Source organism: Schistocerca cancellata, chromosome 3 (assembly GCF_023864275.1).
Source record: "Schistocerca cancellata isolate TAMUIC-IGC-003103 chromosome 3, iqSchCanc2.1, whole genome shotgun sequence".
NCBI lineage: Eukaryota > Metazoa > Arthropoda > Insecta > Orthoptera > Acrididae > Schistocerca > Schistocerca cancellata.
Window position 1 is genome coordinate 845,897,409 of NC_064628.1, and position 21,365 is coordinate 845,918,773.

Here is a 21,365-nt window from a genome sequence, read left to right on the forward strand (position 1 = left end):
GAACAGCGACCTCGCGCTGTCAACGTGGGCTGCAGGTTTTCAAGATTCGCGTCGTTCATCTCTGTTTTACTAATGGGACACTAAACGGCCGCAAATATCTATAATTCCTAGGAGATACGACGCTGACGTCGTTGGAAGACAACCCACTGGACATAAGGCCATGTCCAGGCCATTCCACACTGCAAATAATAAACAAAAGGCGAAAAGTTGTTCTCAATAATTCAACGCTGTAAGGGTAGACAATTTCAGCGACTGGGGAGAAATCACAGGGTTCGATTTGGTTCTACTCCTATTGTTTATACGTGTGTATGTTGATGAGCTTCCACTTAACATTCAACAAGCAGATTTGGTACTGTTTGCAGAGGATACTGCTGTTACAATAAATCCTATTAGAGGGAAAGCCATAGAAGAGATTCTTAATGATGTTTTTCAGATAATTATTACGTGGTTTTCTACCTTAATTTTGAAGAAACACGATATAATTCAATTCTGAGCAACTAACAGTCATACCAACAATTAATGCCGCACGTGAACTGAAGGCAATCAGCAGAATGTACATACCGACGAACTGGAAGAACCATATTACTTAGTTCTTCAACCAATTAAGTTCAGCTACTTCTGCTCGTCGAATAATGGCTAGTCTTGCTAACAAACGAAGTAACCTTCTAGTGTAGCTCACCACTTAGAATAAGAGTAACAAAGGAAAATTAGAGTTTAAATTTCAGTCGACAACAAGGCCTTTAGGGACAGTAGAATAAGATTACTGATTGCACAAAAGTGAGCAGTAAGAATAATGTTTCACTCGCGGTAGTTGTGTAGGTATCTCTTCAATGAATAACGCATTTTATCTGCACCATCTGTATACATATATTTACGATGAAATTCGTCATAATCAATCAAAATTTGAAAGTTAACACATGTATACATATCTTGTAAATTGACTCCTTCTACTTCATTTCAAAGAAATATTATTTCAAATGCTGTGTGGAACTAACTTACTAACCTTCGTAACAGAACATTTGGAGATCTTTGTGTCGGTCGTTCAGGAAACTCTAAGTGAGCCCTACATCACCATACGTAAAAGCTCTGGGCGTTTATGTATAGGAAACATTAGAGCAAGATGTCTAAAAGTAAACACTGACAACCCTTGAAGGCATGAAATATTGTATAATAAGAGCGCCTCTACGAGTATGTAAGATTAATTTAAACGTCCATGTGTCAGTGCTGAAGATAAACGTTATGATCACGTGATACTATAGTCATACGAAGCGAATCTGCGTTACTTGGTTGCTTATATTTAATTCAGTAGCGCGGGCGTTTATGCGACCTCTTCTCCTAGCGGCGAAGTTTGTTACATTGGTTTTATTTAGGATTCCAATATACCATATAGTTCCCCACTCTCTTTTTAGCTACAAAAGCCTGCTTCACAACGCAATCTCCGTATAGTGAGACGGACTTACGCCACTTTAATGGGAGGTCCTGTATGCCGACAACACTCTGCTGGTCGAAGTTGGAGCCAACGTCTTGCTGCGCCAATAGCCTCCCCATATCTGACATCCTCCTTCCTGCGAAATGCATCCTTCAGCTGACCAGAGTCGAATGAAGTTTCGTGAGCTCCTTTCGGGTGCGCTGATGTGTGTGAGGCATTGCACTGTCATGGAGAAGGAAACGTTTGTTTGCGTTTTTGCGGCGGTGAACACGCTGAAGTTGTTTCTCCAACTTCACATCTGTGAGCGGCCGGGAAATAGGACAGGTTTGCCCGACATTATTGTGATGATGACAGACGCCTCGCCCAACGTCTCGCCGCGCTTTTATTCCGCAGAAATTCTGCAAGGGCCTAAGAATATCTGAGTTTCTCTGGTTTTTCGCCAAAAGAAATGCAATGACACCTCTCTATTTGGAACGTATATACGTTACATACGCCAGTCTGGAGGTTACTTACAACGCCATCATCTATCAAATGGTTCAAATGGCTCTGAGCACTATGGGACTTAACATCTCAGGTCATCAGTCTGCTAGAACCAGACCTACTTAAACCTAACTAACCTGAGGGCATCACACACATCCATGCCCGAGGTAGAATTCGAACCTGCGACCATAGCACTCACGCGGTTCCGGACTGAAGCACCTAGAACAACTCCGCCACAGCAACCGGCCCACTATCAGAACTTTGTGAAACTATAGGGACTGTAACTGGAGTATTCCACAACGTCCCACAATAAATTCCTAATTTTTTCAATCTAAATTGCTCGAGAAAAAAACTATGTGATGCATTACTTATTGAACACCCATCGTAGTTGGGTGTCAATATTTGGCGGCTATGAACATCACGTGTGTCAGAAATTTCTCTTCGTTTCCAGATAATCTCAGTGAGATACGAAGAGAAATGTAATTAGAAATCAGACGAAATGTCAGTATTCGAACGATTCACCAAAGAAATCGAACTTCGTAGACAAAATGATGAAGGCTCCCTAGAGATATTTTCTGAATATGGTAGCCGTGGTCTCAGGTAGTCGGTTACAGGGTAATTATACAGGTACATACTGGTTAAGTTTGTTACACCAATTACCTTTGTTGCTGTGAAAATGTCTTCATTGAAGTGAAAAATTACCAGATGTTGTAACAGATAAGGTGGAGCTACACCACCGTCCTCATATGCAAAACTACTGTGACATGGTTGCTGTCGCTGAGGGTAGAGCACAGAATAACTTCCCCATGTAGCTCAAATGGCTCTAAGCACTATCGGACTTAACAAAATGGTTCAAATGGCTCTGAGCACTATGCGACTTAACTTCTGAGGTCATCAGTCACCTTGAACGTAGAACTAATTAAACCTAACTAACCAAAGGACGTCACACACATCCATGCCCGAGGCTGGATTCGAACCTGCGACCGTAGCAGCAGCGCGGTTCCGGACTGAAGCGCCTAGAACCGATCGTCCACAGCATCCCCGTGCAGCCCTTCCACTGCAATCACGAGGTCTCCTCAGTCAAAACATATTGTAAGTAGGCTGTTTATGTTTTCTTATTGACAACGTTACGTAGCGCTCTGTATGAAAATCACTGGCTGTGCTGTGTGCAGTCTGTGGCTAGTTTGCATTGTTGTCTGCCATTGTAGTGTTGGGCAGCGGCAGCTGGATGTGAACAGCGCATAGCGTTGCGCAGTTGGAGGTGAGCCGCCAGCAGTGGTGGATGCGGGGAGAGAGATGGCGGAGTTTTGAAATTTGTATAAATGGTTGTCATGAACTGCTATATATATTATGATTATTAAGGTAAATACATTGTTTGTTCTCTATTAAAATCTTTCATTTGCTAACTATGCCTATCAGTAGTTAGTGCCTTCTGTAGTTTGAATCTTTTATTTAGCTGGCAGTAGTGGCGCTCGCTGTATTGCAGTAGTCCGAGTAACGAAGATTTTTGTGAGGTAAGTGATTGGTGAAAGGTATAGGTTAATTTTAGTCAGGGCCATTGTTTTGTAGGGATTATTGAAAGTCAGATTGCGTTGCGCTAAAAATATTGTGTGTCAGGTTAAGCACAGTCTCGTATACAATTCTTAAAAAGGGGACGTTTCATATGGCGACCCTTAGCCGAGGATACCTCACTGGAATCTTCTGATTTTTTCTTGTAGTTTGTGTAATTAGTGTAGATTTTGTTTATTGCTAGCGCGTAATTGTAGAGAGAATCTCCTTTGTAGTTGCAGTCTTTCATTGTTGTTGTGGGATGCATGTAGATTTGCACCAAATATTTCGCAGCTACGCTTGCAATTAACTAGATATTATTTTCAGTGCTATGTTAATGTGTTCTCTTATTTTTGCACTTCAAATTGTGCTTTTCTGTATTATCGTGTGAAATATTGTGACAATAATGGCGTGTGAAAAACGTAACACTTGGCTCCAAAGTAAACTGAGAAATAATAGTGACGACGAGCGTAGCTTATCAGCACCACTGTGTAATGAATTAACAAATATTCAAAGTAGTAATTTGGTAACTGTGCATAGGGAAATGGAGCGGGCGTCAAATAATGGTGTAGGCAGTGAAACAATTAGTGAACAGGGAAGCATTATCGATCGATCGGTCGGCAATAGCTTGCCTCAAGAATCCGAAATGACAGGACACAATCTTGCAAATACTGTAGATTCAGGTTTTGCGTCCTCGCCGTTTTCTCAAATTAGTCAAGACACATTTTCTGCTTTTCAAAATGCGAATATTGGCGGTTCAAATGCATTGCCGAATAGCACTGAGGAACATGTTTCAGACACCAGTGCATTGTTATTACAATTAATGCAACAAATGGGACAAAAGCTTCAAAAGTTAGACACAATGGAACAAAATCTTTAAAAGTTAGACACAATGGAACAAAATCTTCAAAAGTTAGACACAATGGAACAACACCAGAGACAAACACAGCAACAGTTACACACAATCGAACAAAATCAGAGACAAACACAGCAAAAGCTTCAAAAGTTAGACTCACTGGAACAAACTCTCGAACAAACACGAGAAGATTTAACTGCTGAGTTACATAACATTGAATCGATATGTCAGAAAGTCTGTAATGACGTAACAACACAAATTTGTGAGCATTTCCTACCTATTTTTTCGCGTCATGAAAATGCATTACAGAATCACGAAGCAGCCATAAAAGAACTGCAAACTATTGTACATGAAAATCATGAGACCCTGCAAGCTAAAATTGACTCAGTTGCATCTACCGATTCGGTTACGCAACTTGCAAAAACTCAAGAAAACTTAAAGGACACAGTAGATACTCTGAAAATTGGTTCAGAAAGACACATGGAGGAAATTAGTTCATTATCAGAGAAAGTAGTTGAACTTTCGTATCAGCTAAATAATTTATCTACGAAGGTAGATGATAATCTGAATGACACAAAACCGGTAGTCTCTAATGACACAGAAGAGTGCGAACAAATTAGGAAACTGAAACAAAATCTGAATCAAATTAATACGCAACACCAAAAAGAAATCCGGGAAGTACAAGATCAGCTGATACAGGTAATACAAGAATTACGTATTTCTGAGGACACTCGCGCCCCAATACGGGAAGAGGGACATAGAAATATGGAACAACCACAAAATAATAACACAGGGCACTTCAGAAATTATGAAAGAAATTGGCAAGGTACACCGAATTTTGAGATGGAACCGCCGAAACGACGTAACAATGACCAACATGCGACTCGCCGACATGATGATTTTGACTATAAGCTGTTCATTACTACACGTAAATTCAAAACGTTTAAGAATTCTGCCAACGACATTCATCCACAAGCGTGGCTCCATCAATTCTCTCATTGTTTTCCTCCCAACTGGTAATTGGAGCACAGGTTAGAATTTATGTGTGGCTACTTGGAGAATGAACCAGCTGTAAGAATGCGATCAGTCATTCACGATTGTCACAGTGAAGGAGAATTTTACCATGCGTTCCTCTCAGCATATTGGTCTCAAGCTACACAAGACCGAGTAAAACATAGCATCATAATGATGAAACATTTCCAACAATCTGAATTTTCCAGTCTTGTGAAATATTTTGAAGACATGTTGCACAAGAATCAGTACCTGTCAAACCCATACAGCCCCTCAGAACTCATCCGCATTTACTTAATCAAACTGCCTGAACATTTACGACATATTATTCTAGCAGGACGTTGCAAAGACGTCTTTGAAGCTTTTCAGGGACTGTTACAAGAACTGGAAATTGACACTGACTATCACGGAAAACAGGAGCACAACAATTACAGATCACATCCGTCACAATGCCGCGATGACAGAAATAATATACGACAAGGCTATTCTTTCAATGTAAATCGTGACTGAAACAGACACCACCCGTATGACATCCGTTGGCAGAGTAGTAATAATTACAGGGAAAGATCACCTCTCTGCGGTAATGACTATCACAGAGACAATCAGAGAAACAGACAATATGGGAACCAAAATAATTATTATCAAGGGAGACAGAATAACTTTAGACGCAACGGTCCAGTGCGCAGTTACGATTCAGGGAGAAATTCTCCACCACGTGACCGACAAGACAGAAACTATGGAATCTACCGACATGACGACAGACGATATGATCGTAACGACAGACCTGAACTGCATCAGAACTGGCGGGATTTAAACAGGGCAGGGCCCTCTCGTCATGGTGAATTTGTAGAAGTTAGGTCTCCAAATCCCAATAACGACGCGCGCCAACAAAGAGACAATAAGCACTGACTCACACCGCTGGCAGCCACAAAACGTACTTATGAAACTGACGACACAGCTGCCGTAGCTAGTAATTACGTAAAAATTGAAGACATTAGGGACATCTTACTCCAGGAACACGACGTAAAACATAACAACATTGCATATCCTGTAATTCACATTAATGTAAATGACGTAAAATTTATGGCAGTACTTGACTCTGGCAGTCCCATTCCAGTAATTAGTGAAACAGCTTTTAGCAAATGCAGCAAATCGAACGATTGCCCCACACTTCCGTTACGTAAGATTAAATTACAAGGTGCAATCCTTGGAAAAAGTGTATATGTACGCCAACAAACCAATTTAGAATTCTTTTGCCAAAGCCACAGCTTCTCTATGAACTTTCTTATTGTTTCATTATTGTCGACGGAAATTATAGTGGGTGTAGACTTTTTGAATGAATACAAAGCAATCTTAAGCTTTCACGAGGCTGAAATAAGTTTAGAGAAAGAAGGTAAGTCAATAGCTTTGAAATTTGAAGACTGGCTCTCAAACCATGATGAGGAAATTAATCGGCTTTACCTTCTGTTAGACAACAGTTCGGAATTTTCTACGGAACTAGACACTAACAATCACTCTGCAAGTACTGACAGGGATGATATCGACGGAATATTTGAAACTAATGAGTTAATTCAGAATGAAATTCAAACAATTGAGAATTGTAATGACACTGATAGGCAGGACCTTTTGAGATTTTACAAGCACATTCCACAGTTTTTACTCACAAAACAGGAACAATCAAGGGATTTCAATACCAATTTCGTGTTGGTGAGCATACTAAATTTTGAGTTAGACCATACGTAATTCCAGCACATTATAGGGACCGTGTTAGAACAGAAATACAATCTATGCTTGATGAGGGCATTATTGAGCCTGCAGTAAGCTCATACAACAATCCGTTACATGTTGTTGAGAAGAAAAATGGATCGATCAGGCTTGTCTTAGATTCGAGACAAATCAATACTATTATTATTCCTGAAACAGACAGGCCGCAGATGATGGAAGAACTTCTTCAAAATTTTAATGGTGTAAAAGTGTTGTCTTCCATTGATCTCAGATCCAGCTTTTATCAGATCGAACTTCATCCAGAATGTAGAAAATACACAGCTTTCCTTTGTTTCGGCGTTTGTTATCAGTTTCGGAAACGTCCTTTTGGTTTGAACAATTCTTCGGCAGCATTCATTCGCGGGCTAAATTCCGAATTACCTGAGTTCTTAAAACGTCACATCACCTTATATGTGGACGATATTCTAATAGCAGAAGCTTCATGGGAACAACATAACCGCATCCTCAACAGTTTGTTACGTATTTTTGCAGAATCTGGAATTGCAGTTAACTTGGAAAAGTCTGAATTCGGTAGGTCAAAGGTTAGGTTTTTGGGACATATTATTTCTTCTGAAGGCATTCAGCCGGATCCTGAAAAGTTAGAAGCAATCAGAGCCATTCCAGTTCTATCCACAAAAAAACAAGTCCGCAGTTTTCTAGGTCTCATAAATTTTTACTGTCGTTTTCTGAATATGCAAATTCTTGTTACACCAAAACTTTGTTCTCTCACTGGAAAAAATACTATTTGGAACTGGGACGAACAAGCACAGTTGGAATTCAATTCTTTGAAAGAATCGCTACTTAACGCGCCAATACTAGCTCATCCAGATCTGTCACAAGATTTCTGCCTTAGCATGGATTCTTCTAAAGTCGATCTTGGTGCCCATTTATTTCAAGAAGCCATAGAAAAGGACACTACCATTCAGAAAACCATTGCTTTTGCTAGCCGAGTGCTAACAAAATCTGAAAAAAAATTATTCCGTTACTGAATTAGAAGCTTTAGCTATCGTTTGGGCATTTAACAAATTCCGTTTCTTTCTTTCTGGCAATCACGTAAAAGTAGACAGTGATCATCGCGCATTACAATTTCTTATGTCTTCAAAATTAAATCATGACAGGTTAAAACGTTGGGCATTGTTTATGCAAGAATTCCGCGTCACAATAGTCTACATTCCCGGCAAGGAGAACATTGTTGCGGACGCGCTGTCACGCGCACCGGCTGGGCTTGAGAAAAGTAACACAGAAGGCAACCTTGAGAAAAATTTCAGTATTCTTTACATTCAGAAAGTGGCCTTTGAAAACTTCATCACCACATCTGTAAAGGACATTGCTCATGAACAAGATAAAGATCCAATTTGGAAAGACATCAAAAGTAAATGGCATGAAAAGACACACTCAGATTCGGCATTATTACCTGGTTAGAAACAACATACTCTTCAAACGCTGCACTGTTGATGACAAGCTATGGGTACTTTGCATTCCAGACGATTTTGTTAATAAGCTCATTTGGTACATTCATTTCAGCTATGCACATCTTGGCCCACGAAAATGTTATCATATTCTTCGAACGACTTGTTATTTTAACAATATGGAAAAGCTAATTTGAAGAGTCTTGTCTATTTGTAAACTTTGTCAAAAGGCGACACCATCTACTATTTCACATCGTGCTCCATTGTTTCCTATTATTTCTTCTAAATTAAAAGAATTTGCTGCTCTTGATCTCTTGGGACCGCTTGTCAGAACATCTAATGGATTTTCGTACGTTCTAGTCACTGTTGAACTTACTTCAAAACTGGTTTCTTTCACACCGTTACGTAATGCCACTGGACGGTCTGCATCCAACGTCTTTGTTAAATTTCCTTACATGAAGTTGGACACGTCAGTAAAGTCATTTCAGATAACGGACCGCAGTTCAGATCTGCTGTTTGGTCACGCATGCTTCGGAACCATAAAATCAAACCTGTTTTTATTTCATTGTACTCACCAGATTGTAACCTGTGTGAAAGGATTATGAAAGAATTCAATAAGCTTTGCAGACTTTATTGTCACAGAAAGCATCAGCATTGGGACAGATATTTACACTTATTTCAAAACGTGCTGAATGAAATGCCTCATGACTCCATTGCTTTACCACCTACTCTTGTACTGAAGAATGAAGAACCACCGAACAGAATCAGAGAGCTTGTACCTTTCCCGAATACACGTAAACTTCGACACAAAGACATAATTGATTTGGCTCTTAAAAATATAAAATCTGCAACAGACAAAAGGAGAAAACTACACGGTAAAGCAAATGCAAAGAAATTATATATTGGTCAGAAAGTTCTCATTAAAGCTCATTCATTGTCACATAAGAAGAAACACTTGAGTCACAAATTCTTTCTAGTTTACAATGGACCTTACAGAATCCGACGTATACCACATGATAATTGCGTTGAAGTTGAAACTCTGCGTACTAGGAAGAGTAAAGGTTTACACCACATTTCACATGTAAAACCGTTTATTGAAAGATAATCTGCTTTTTAACTTTGTCTTTGCCATAAAACGTTTCACTTCACGTTACTAGTATGCTTTAGAAACTGTTACCATGCAACAATGTTTGAAGTTAAATATCCAGTCAAGAACCAAGAGAACTTATTTATACAGAAATTACGAATGCATTGTTATTGCGAACAGACGACACAGTGATATTGTGTGTGTACATTCTTGCTTGTTAGTTGCACGATTACGTAACGACTATAAGGCTCACATACTTAGAACATTTACCAGTACTGCTAATGAGATTTTAATGCAACATTTTGGTGTACTTGAAAATACATTCTGAATTAGAGTACTTTCTGAGAGATACCAGATGACACAGTGGTTAGTTTATGTGACAGCTACACGATTATATCACGACGTTACTAATGAGTGACAATTTACAATGTTGCTTTTGCAGTGTATCTGTTTTATATCTGCACAGTTTTTCTGAATTATTCTGGAAAGTAAAACATGTTTTAGTAGTAACTTTTGTGGTATAGCTACAAGGAGACAGCCTTTTCCATAGCACAACAATACGTTACAGCACAGTACTTTCATCATCACAACAATAAGCGTAATAACTAAGATATCTATACGCAAAGCATTTCACTTTTGTTTATCATGAGGTAAGTACATTGGCTTCTGCAGAACTTAGCTTTCGGAGGAAAATAACTACGACACTTCCACAGAGATTATCTTACAAAAAGATGCACATTTAGCGCTACAGGACACGCATTTCAGTGATTAATTTTGTACTTAAAACATTTATTTTTAAAGATTTTTGAATTACAAAGAAAGTTTTCTGTGATACATTTCATTCCATTGCTGTAATCTGTAACACCTGAGGGTATAATTACATTAATCCTCAGGGGGGTACACGCTTGCTTTGTGTATCATGTGTTTGGCAAGCACAAGGAGCTCTAGCTAATATGGTATTTGCTTACACAACTTTACACATCGGTACCATATTTCTCTAACACATAATTACACAGCTATCTGATCATTTAACTGAGAGAGACAAACTTTTTTACTACGGCAGTGACAGATGTTTATGTAATTACACCGTTGGATAACTTCACACTTACGAAATTGTATTTTGTCTGTACTTTGTGAACTGTTCATATTTTTTCAGACCCATGGTGATATTATGAGAGCTTTGAATGATATATTTGGTATGGGATCACAATTTTTAAAGTACGTTTGAGGCAGATGACACTTTTGACATGAGCAAAGAATTTTTTTAGGTTTTGAAATTATTGGAGGACGATTTTTAAAGTACGTTTGAGGCAGATGACACTTTTGACATGAGCAAAGAATTTTTTTAGGTTTTGAAATTATTGGAGGACGCTACGACGATTTTGAGAGTTGACTGAGGTGTTATGATGTTATTATTACGATGACTATGTGTATTATGCTGTTGCAGTATGTTTATGATCAATAAGCCCTATGCTATATGAGTTATTTGATTATGCTACGTACCTGTTATGATGAAATATTGATGAAGTGTCGACGAATAAGGTAAGGAATAATGAGTAGTGGTTAGGGACTCTGGCTTGTGAAGAAGGTTGTTGGAAACCAAGAATCGTACTTTAAGAGTTATGAAATGTATGTAAATGCGTGAATGTATTACAATGCCGACGAAAGTTTTTTGGACTCTGTTATATCAATACGATTTTGTTTCTACACATTTGTAATGCAAATTCTTGACCTGTGAAATATTTTTATATGAGACTGTCACTGTAGTGGAAACTATTGTCGTAAATATTTCCGTAAGAAAGTCAACGGACCACCTGCACGTAATGCGTTGTGGGCACCCAGCTGTGTAAGACGCCTGAAAAAAAAAGCCATTAGTGAGGGCCTTTTCAGAGGCACAGGCTGAAAAAAAAAGGGAGGCCATTATCCTCGCTATTGACATTCCTTTGCAGAAAGCATCGTAAATACGACACCCTCAAACTTGAAAACATGATTACACTGCAGAGTTCTTAATTTATGATATTTACTGAAATGAAATGATGAGAAACATTTCATGTCTATTGTCTTGCTAGTAGAAAGATTGAAATGCCATATGGCTAGTGAATGACGTTTCACGCCTTGCTTTGCCTATTTTGTTTAATATCTGGTTTCCAGCTGTGTTGCAGCATTAGTTTTATAAAATAAACTTAGATGCATTTGCTAATGTGAACACTTTCTGTCAACAGATCTATTAAATAATTATTTTATGATCCACATTCTTCAAAAAAGGAGCTCTTGGACTGGAAAGAACAATAAGAAGGGACTGATAACAATAACTGCATATATAATTTTCTTTTCAAGTACTTGGTAACTGTTTATAGAATTAGTTTTTGTGGTGCACCACTTTAATTACATAGACATTAAGATGTGAATATACATTTCCCTTGTCTGCATTATTGTCTTTAGTATATGTTTTTTTCTGCTTAGGCTATGTCATGTTTAGATATAAGTTATTTCATTTGCTGCTGCTGTTTGCCAGGCATAGTGTTACTGAATTTGACTTTGTGTTACTCTGCTAAGCCAGTTTACTACTGATTTATTTTTCTTGTTTGCTGCACATTGCCTTATATTAGTTGTAATATTGCAATTGCTTTGCTAATTTCTATAATGCTGCTTGCTTCGCAAATCTGCATTTTTTTTCATTGCTGTTTGCGTTAATTGTTTTGTGCTGCTGCATTGCCTCGTTCCTTAGTTTAGCTTCTGAGCTCAGTAGATTTAAGTTAGCTTAAGAGGGGTAGACTATATAAGAAACTGACTATGGAGAATAGGTAAAGAATGCATTTCGAAGTTATATGAAAAAGATTTGGGCCAAAATGTGTATTGTACAATCAGAAATAATTATTTTGAAAGAAATATGAGTACAATACAGGAAGGAGATATAGATAGGACTTTTTGGGAATAATGATGAATGAAGGGAGATCTACAAGAAGCAAAGAAAGTTTTATTTGCAAAATACTGCAATAAACCAAAACCTGTCCTTTCCTTGTGTTACCCCACTATGTGTTTATGTACCCTCGTTTATTTGTATTTTTCCTGTCTTTATGTGTTTAACTGATGAGAGCTATGTTGTAGAATTTTTCTGATAATATGTTATTTTCTTTGTAAAGATGTTTAGACATTATTTATTCTGTTTTGTTTTAATGCTCATGTGTGAAGTTGATGTTTCGAAAGTTATTCTGATCTTTTATGTATGTACGCATGTCATAATTCCTGTAACACTGATGTATAAGTTATTTCTATTCTTTTGTAAAGCCTGTATTACTACAAATATTATCTGTATTGTTATGTTTTTAATGATGTATGCTGTACCTTTTAATTGTATTCTCATGTTATAATATTGTAATTCACACCAGTTCATCAAATTAAGTAACTTGTAAGCATTCATTTCACTGCACACATTTCTGTTGGTCATAGTAATGCACAATATGTGAGAAGTTGGGACTGTTAGTGTTTGCACGTGTGTTACTAATTCAGCAAGGGACTGGATAACAGCATTGCTGGTTCTAAGAACAATTCCAAAAACTTCGTGAGTGTACAAGTGGTGGTTTATGGACTTGCTATCTTGTTTGCAAGACTCTTTGATGGTGAATGTGCACCTGCACAGTCGCAACAGATGGCTGCTGGCCATCTCTACAAGGACTACAGTGGGTCTACACCTTTGATGACCCACCAATACCATTATTTCTACAAGGACTACAGTGGATCTACACCTTTGCTGACTCACCAGTACCATTATTTCTACAAGGACTGCAGTGGGTCTGCACCTCTGGTGGCCCACCAATACCGTAATCTCTGCCAGGACTACAGTGGGTCTACTCTGTGATGACCTACCTACCAATATGCTTCAAAACTTCGACTGACTCTGCTGTGGGTTTGCTCTGTTGTGGCCCATTACCTGTCTGCATGTCAAGAGTCAGCACTGTCTTTCCGTTGGAAGGACAACACTACTTCTTCAAGACTGCATGGAAATCCACTACTTCTGTGTGCAATTTCTTTTACTAATGAGACTTTGTGAAAAAAACTGTAATTACTATTATGATGAATGATCAGGACTGTCTTTATGGACTGTGAGAAAATTTTAGCTTTTGATCAACATTGTATTAATAAGTGTGTGCATTTTATATCTTTCTTACTGTAATTATGAAAAATTTTTTCAAATCTGTATTGGCCAGTGCCCAAAACAATTTGTAACATTTTTTGTGGGGAGCATGGGGGCTATGTAAGTAGGCTGTTTATGTTTTCTTATTGACAACGTTACGTAGCGCTCTGTATGAAAATCACTGGCTGTGCTGTGTGCAGTCTGTGGCTAGTTTGCATTGTTGTCTGCCATTGTAGTGTTGGGCAGCGGCAGCTGGATGTGAACAGCGCGTACGTTGCGCAGTTGGAGGTGAGCCGCCAGCAGTGGTGGATGTGGGGAGAGAGATGGCAGAGTTTTGAAATTTGTAAAAATGGATGTCATGAACTGCTATATATATTATGATTATTAAGGTAAATGCATTGTTTGTTCTCTATTAAAATCTTTCACTTGCTAACTATGCCTATCAGTAGTTAGTGCCTTCTGTAGTTTGAATCTTTTATTTAGCTGGCAGTAGTGGCGCTCGCTGTATTGCAGTAGTCCGAGTAACGAAGATTTTTGTGAGGTAAGTGATTTGTGAAAGGTATAGGTTAATGTTAGTCAGGGCCATTGTTTTGTAGGGATTATTGAAAATCAGATTGCGTTGCGCTAAAAATATTGTGTGTCAGGTTAAGCACAGTCTCGTATACAATTCTTAAAAAGGGGACGTTTCAATATGTCACACTTATATGTAACACTGCCAGAAAAACTAGCATGTAGCAGAATTGATCTGCACTGACTGGTACCTTGAGGGCGAAGAATAAAGTGGGCTTTACTGTTGTGACGAGGAAGTACCGTGAGTATGAGAAACAAATTATTTTCAAAACACGCCATACAACGCATACATCAACAATTGCTATTTGTTTAATATTTTCGATCAGACGCCGATATAAACCCAAATGGGTAAGAAATGAAACGAATTAGTCTGTAACGAGCCATACAGATCACAGATCCCCTATCGATTCGTGCACAACAGTGCAAGGTACCAACATGTTCGTAAAAGCTGCTCGCGGGAATGCGATTTCTCAGAGGGTCATATCTAGGGTTCATTTGATTACAGATATAAGGAGTGAAGTGTTTTGGATAGTATTTGGTGTAGCGATCATTTGTATACCTATCGGAAGAATAGGTAAACTGAATTGTCCTACAATACAGGACCAAAATTTAAACATTACACACTTCCTAGAACCAAACAGCACAATTTATTCATGGGCAGTTCGTGAGAAAACACCGAATAAACACGATTTTTGTGTACCTGCGTTACCAATTATGAGGCCATTTCTATAATTTGTATTCGCAGAAAATTGTCGAAATTTTAACGAAATGATCTTAACACAACGCTCTCGGGGAACTTAGAAACTTCGTCCGATATTGTGGTCTATTAGCAAGATCCAGAGGTTACTGTGTTTACGTAGAAAACCTCAAAAACAGCAAAAGTCTGCTTTTAGCTGTTTTCGCACCTTAGGTCACAAATGTCTACATTACTAACCACAGAAAATGACTCAAATTGTAACTGTAGATAGAAACGTCATTTTCCCGTTTTCCAAAATCTTTATCTGTTATCAAGACACATCAAAAATTACAACATTTTTTGGTACCAATAGTATCAGTTGTGGGGATCACCAGTTATGTAGTTTCAATTCTTGACACTCGTCGAAATTTTTACCAGATGTTGTTAATAAAATATTCTCAGAGAAATTTTAAACTCTTTTCATTATCATTATCCGTTAACGAGATTGAGAGTGTGGAAGCTATCGCACTTACGTACGTAAAATATGCATGTAATATCTGGTGTAAAGCGTAAATTTACTTTCAACTTATCTAGTTAACACGCACCAAGGGTTCTGGACTCATCAGAAGGTTTATGAAGCCATCAAACTATGTTTTTTTAACAATAAACTTTATGGCGCTCCTTCACTGTATCATTGATATTTCATGCATGTACATGCTGTCTTAGAAATGATTGGAGTTGGTATAATGTCTTGTGCATATTTATGTAAAGTATTATAAACTGCATTTGTGTTGGCCGGGTGACGATTTTTTAACCTTATGCATACTTATTTGTGGTTTATGTCTGTCAATGTGTGTAGACGCGTCAAAGTAAGGAAATAAATTCTCAAAACTTTATTGCTCTACAGAATTCGTTTCATATAACGAGAATACTCGGCTGTGACAGGAAAAAGAAGGGAACAAACTGAAAAATGCTACAGGTCGAGCACAATAACGGTGTACATGCTCCTTTTTGGAAAGAGGCTTATATTAAAATTTGGAACCAGCTGCCTCAGACATCATTCCACCTTCCTTATGAAAAATTGTCGAATGTGAAAATATTCGTGATTTGTGTGCTGAAAGCGAGTAACAGAGAGAGAGAGAGAGAGAGAGAGAGAGAGAGAGAGAGAGAGAGAGAGAGACAGTGATGCTGGAAGAGAGAGGATATTGCCAGTGGGAGGGAAAGAGAGAGGAGGCAGTGATGATAGGCCAGCGAAAATAGCAGTAAAAGAGAAAGAGAGATGGATGAAGACAGTAGTAGTCGGTGCCAAAGGGAGAGGAGAGGCGATGGTCATGAGAAACAGTGGCAGAAAAAGAGAGAGAGATGTGGATGCAGATAGCAGCAGTGGGAAAAAGAGAAACCAGACAGTGGAAATGAAAAAACAAAGATTAGTGGAGGGCTACGTAGGCTCGGGGTGTCAGGATCCTACCAGACAAGCAAATTCAACACACAAAAAATTACTCACTTTTCTCCATCCCCAGTAATCGCATGCGTCCTGGTGTAGAGGACAAAACACCAACAAACCTTCGCCAAAGACGTGTGTGGAGATGAGACAATGGTGGTTGAGAGCACACTGTGAACGAGAAAGAAAGTGTCAGTGAGAGAGAAAAGACTGGTAGAAAGACAATGGCAGTATGAAAGAGAGACAGTGAAAATGGCAGAGAAGGAGACTGCCGTAAGAAAGACGGGAGAAAGAGAAGAGGATGATGACAGTGACAGTGGGTGAGACAGACAGGGCAACAGGCCAATGGGTGAAAAAGGAGACAGTGGGAAAGAGGCCTATACAGACAGTGGCAGTGAGAGGGTGATGCTCAGTACGAAGGCCTTCACTACAAAGTGAGACTGGGTAAAAGGATTTAGGATGTTCTGTTTCTAAAGAGCGTGAATGTGCACTAAAGCTAACATTTTTGCTGAGAAAGGCGGAGTAAGGACTGAGCCTCTGAGCTCTTCCCCACTTTCCTGCGAGTCCTTTAAAGAGGAGCACATTTGCCATTTTTGTGCTCAGACAGCAACATTTTTCAGCTGGTATCTAAAAACCCAGAAAGTATCCTTGAACAGCCTTTGAACTTATGTCCGTAGAGTTCAGGTGATTTCTGTATTCAGGTACTTTATACAGCGTGATGTACCGCGCGGTAAGATTTCCGAAATAAAATGCCAAAATGCTCGAACACTTACGTGTGAATCGTCAGAAACGTCAATTAAAGCGAAGCTAGCATAAATATTTTATGGAGACAGACGCTGAGCTGACGTTAAGTCCTGAGGTCCTCTCGTCGTGTTCCCTAGCATGACGAGAAGTACATCTCATACTACATCTCTAAAGAAAAATTAAATAAGTAATTTTTTCTGTAGCAAATAGAGGCGGAAGGAATTGTAAACTCGAAAAGGAGTGCTGAAGAGAGATTGTGTGTCCTTCAAGAAAGATGTGCCAGATATTTACCATTATTGCCGACGGTAATACATGGTCGTTCGACTGAATTATTGGAACCAACAAAATCTAGCAGAAACATGTAATCTACGTCTACATCTACGTCCATACTCCGCAAGCCACCTGATGGTGTGTGGCGGAGGGTACCTTGAGTACCTCTATCGGGTCTCCCATCTATTCCAGTCTCGTATTGTTCGTGGAAAGAAATATTGCCGGTATGCCTCTGTGTGGGCTCTAAGCGCTATGATTTTATCCTGACGGTCTCCTCGCGAGATGTACGTAGGAGGGAACAATATACTTCTTGACTCCTCGGTGAAGGTATGTTCTCGGAACTTCAACAAAAGCCCGTACCGAACTACTGAGCGTCCCTATTGCAGAGTCTTCCAGTGGAGTTTACCTATCATCTCCCATAGGCTTTCGCGGTAACTAAATGATCCTGTAACGAAGCGCGCTGCTCTCCGTCGGATCTTCTCTATCTCTTCTATGAACCCTATCTGGTACGGATCCCACACCGGTGAGCAGTATTCAAGCAGTGGGCGAACTTCCTTCGTTTTCGGATTGCATTTCCTTAAGATTCTTCCAATGAATCTCAGTCTGGTATCTGCTTTACCGACGATTAATTTTATATGGTCATTCCATTTTAAATCACTCCTAATGCCTACCCCCAGATAATTTATGGAATTAACTTCTTCCATTGCTGACCTATATTGTAGCTAAATGATAAAGGATATTTCTTTCTATGTACTCGCAGCACATTACACTTGTCTACATTGAGATTCAGTTGCCATTCCCTGCAGCATGCGTCAATTCGTTGCAGATCCTCCTGCATTTCAGTACAGTTTTCCATTGTTACAACCTCTCGATATACTACAGCATCATCCCCAAAAAGCCTCAGTGAACTTCCGATGTTATCCACAAGGTCATTTATATATATTGTGAATAGCAACGGTCCTACGACACTCCCCTGCGGCACACCTGAAATCACTCTTATTTCGGAAGACATGTCTCCATTGAGAATGACATGCAGCGTTCTGTTATCTAGGAACTCTTCAAACCAATGACACCATTGGTCTAATAGTCCATATGCTCTCACTTTGTTCATTAAACGAATGTGGGGAACTGTATCAAACGCCTTGCGGAAGGCAAGAAACACGGCATCTACCTGGGAGCCCGTGTCTATGGCCCTCTCTCGTGGACGAATAGCGCGAGCTGGGTTACACGATCGTCTTTTTCGAAACCCATGCTGATTCCTACAGAGTAGATTTCTAGTCTCCAGAAAAATCATTATACTCGAACGTGGATACGTCAGTATTTAGCCTGATATTTGCCTACTAGGTGGAACTCCACCACCTCCAATGTCGTACAGTGTTGATGGATCCACGAAGCAGATTAAACCGTCTGACGGGCGGTATCTTCGCCGAGTACACACCAGAAACATGGGACAGGTATTGGATTTCCACAGCGTGGCTTTGTGGCTTGATAGATATCAGTAATCAGTGGACGATATGCCCGTACCCAGAGAGTTAAATAGAAACAAACGACGAAACTAAAATTTACGTATCTCTTTCCTATCATTGGCAAAAAGTATCTTCGTGTGATATCATAAATGTATTTCAATCATTTTAAATTTTTAAGTCGAATTATGTTCAGTCAGAATCATTGTTGGCCGCACTGAGTCCATTGTAAATATAAGGAGTGGTAAAAAATTCTCCGTTTGAGGGCGTTCTTGCAGCATTTACGCAACGTAACACGACTCCGATCCTAGTATATAATCACCGGCATATATGCGAAAGGAGTAATGTGTCATTCGTCTAATTCCGAAGTGCATGTGATAAACGCGGAAACGTGAACCATGGTGACGTTATTGCTAAATTCGTCCAAAAAAGACCAACGTGCCTTTATTCCTTTCTTGGCCGCTGAAGGACATCCATCGGAGAATGAGTTGTTTGTATGGTGCACCAAGTCTGTCGCAAAACCGCCATTGTGGAACGGTGCGCCAAGTTCCGTTTTGGTCTCATTTCGACACAAGACGCCAGTCGATCTGGGAGGCCGGCCTCATCCACTACGGCAGAAACTACGCCAACTCATTCGGAAGGACGACGGTTCAGCTTCGCGTCCAGTCCTTCAGATTTAGGATTTTCGTGATTTCCCTAAATAACTTCAAGCAAATACGGGATGATTTCTTTGAAACGGTACGGCCGATTATCTTCCTCACCCTTCTCTAATCCGAGCATGTGCTCCGTCCCTAATGACCTTGTCTTCGACGTGACGCTAAACACTAATCTCCTCCTCCTCCTCCTCCTGCTCTTCCTCCGAATACCAAAAGGTTTTACCTACCGGGTGTGGCAGTGGAATGATTGCCTCAATACTCACGGCGATTTTTCCTGATTGGCATACCGATTCTGGACTGTACGATTTTCGAACACAAACATTTTTTTTCTCCCCTCCATAGAATGTGAATTTGTTGCAGGACTTTTTATTGGAAGTTTTTTTCTGTAGACTCCGGCCTGTAATGTACCAAGGTTGTAACTTAAATAGTGGCAACTATATATTCACAACCGATACAAAAGAGTTACATGTTTGCACCTCTTACTGTCCTTAAAAGTAGTCATCAGCGTTGTTTAGAACCCGTTGCCAGCGATGTGGAAGGCGTAGTATACTGTTGTCAGAGGCTGTTCTGTTGATGGTGCGAATGGAGCGGTCTACTGCCAGTCGAATCTATGGAACAGTTCTGAAGCGAATGGCATGAAGTGGTTCCTTCATCTCCTGAATCAAATAAAAGTCACAAGCACTAAGTCCGGGGAGTATGGTGGATGGTACAGTACTTCCCAGTCCCATCGACAGAACAGAGCAGCCACAGCTTGCGCTGTATTTGCCCGCGCATTGTCGTGCAAAATGATGGGTGGGTTGCACAGAAAGCGTCGCAACTTCTTTCACAAAGCTGGTAGCAGGTGACTTAAGTCCTTGTGCCTGTGATTTGATTCCGAAGATGAAGGAACCACTTCGTGTCATTCGCTTCAGAACTGTTCCAGAGATTCGATAGGCAGTAGACCGCGCGATTCGCACCATCAACAGATCAAACTCTGTTAATGGTAGACTATTCCTTCCACATCGCTGGCAAAGGGTTCTACACAACGCTGGTACTACTTTGAGGGACAGTAGCAGGTGCACACATGTAACTCTTTTCTACTGGTTGTGAGTAAGTAGTTGCCACTTTTTAAGTTCCAACCCTCGCTTTTTGTAAGCGATGACCTATTTAGAACAAGATCAATATGTTGATTTGTTGGTCTCTATACCAAATCTGTTCCTGGCACATAGTTTTGAGTTGCTCTCAAAGTCATGTTGCTTGCCTCGATTGCTGATAACGTACACTTAAAGCATTGGAGTGAAGCATTGTGTACTTCATAGTGCGATGTGGACTGTGTGATAGGGCAGATGATCTTTGCGTGTTCAACAAATTCACTAGTCAATCTTAACTGAGTATTGTAGTAACACCAAAGGTAAAGACAAAACACTCCGCTACTGGAGTAAGCATATTAATAAACGATAACCTATACCACACTCACAGACGGGATAATATAAACGTATGCAGTATTTAAAACGTTTGAAACAGTTATGACGCAGATAACAGGGAATTATGAGCGTTATTTCTGTTTCCCATCTCACACAAGTGCTAAAAAATGTCAGTGCCAGTTTCTATGCTAGACAGATGGCCAACTGCTAATTATATTTGATCCCTACATTCCCCGTTAATGCGCACATTAATAGTTAGAGCATCAGCACACAATTACTTTTGTCTTAGAGTTTTGGCGGTAAATTTCGATCTTTAATTCTACAAATCATGACGTTCTGAACGGATATAAAATTGTCGACTTTGTCTCACCCACACGTACTCTGTCTGTTGACAGTTTAAAAGTAGCTGTGAATTACAAAAGC